Raw genomic sequence first — 522 nt, 5'->3', positions numbered from 1 at the left:
CGGGCTGCAGACACGCGTGGAGCTGCCGGGGGCAGCCGGCCATGATGACACCAGCCTCAACGACCTGCGCCTCTTCTGCTGCAACTGACCCATGCGAGACGACCCACCATACAACCCTCACCTGCCCCAGCCCCATGCGATCTTGTCACCCACGAGAAATCTGCCCCCACATCCCCACCAGTGCCCCTCACTTCTGGCCTAACCCCGTCCCCCCCAATCCCAACCCGCAGCCCGATACCCCAAATGCATGCAAAGTTTCACATGTCTGAGCCCCCGAGAGTTATTTGGGGCAGGGTGGAGCTGCTGGGGGCCCTGATCCGGGTTGTGGGGGGAAGCTGAACTGGGACACTGCAGGAGGCAAGGGAATAATTTCTATTCCCAGCCCCCCGCCTCGGACCTGGATCCACCATGTGGCTTCGGCAGGAACACGGTGGGGGCTCCCCAGTCCTGCCCCCCTGCACCTCTGCGGTCTCCGACCTCAAGGGATGAAGGGGCCTCAATCCTGGCACCATCCGGGACAGG

Source organism: Alligator sinensis, unplaced genomic scaffold, assembly GCF_000455745.1.
Source record: "Alligator sinensis unplaced genomic scaffold, ASM45574v1 scaffold553_1, whole genome shotgun sequence".
Lineage (NCBI taxonomy): Eukaryota > Metazoa > Chordata > Crocodylia > Alligatoridae > Alligator > Alligator sinensis.
This window is presented reverse-complemented; position numbering follows the sequence as displayed.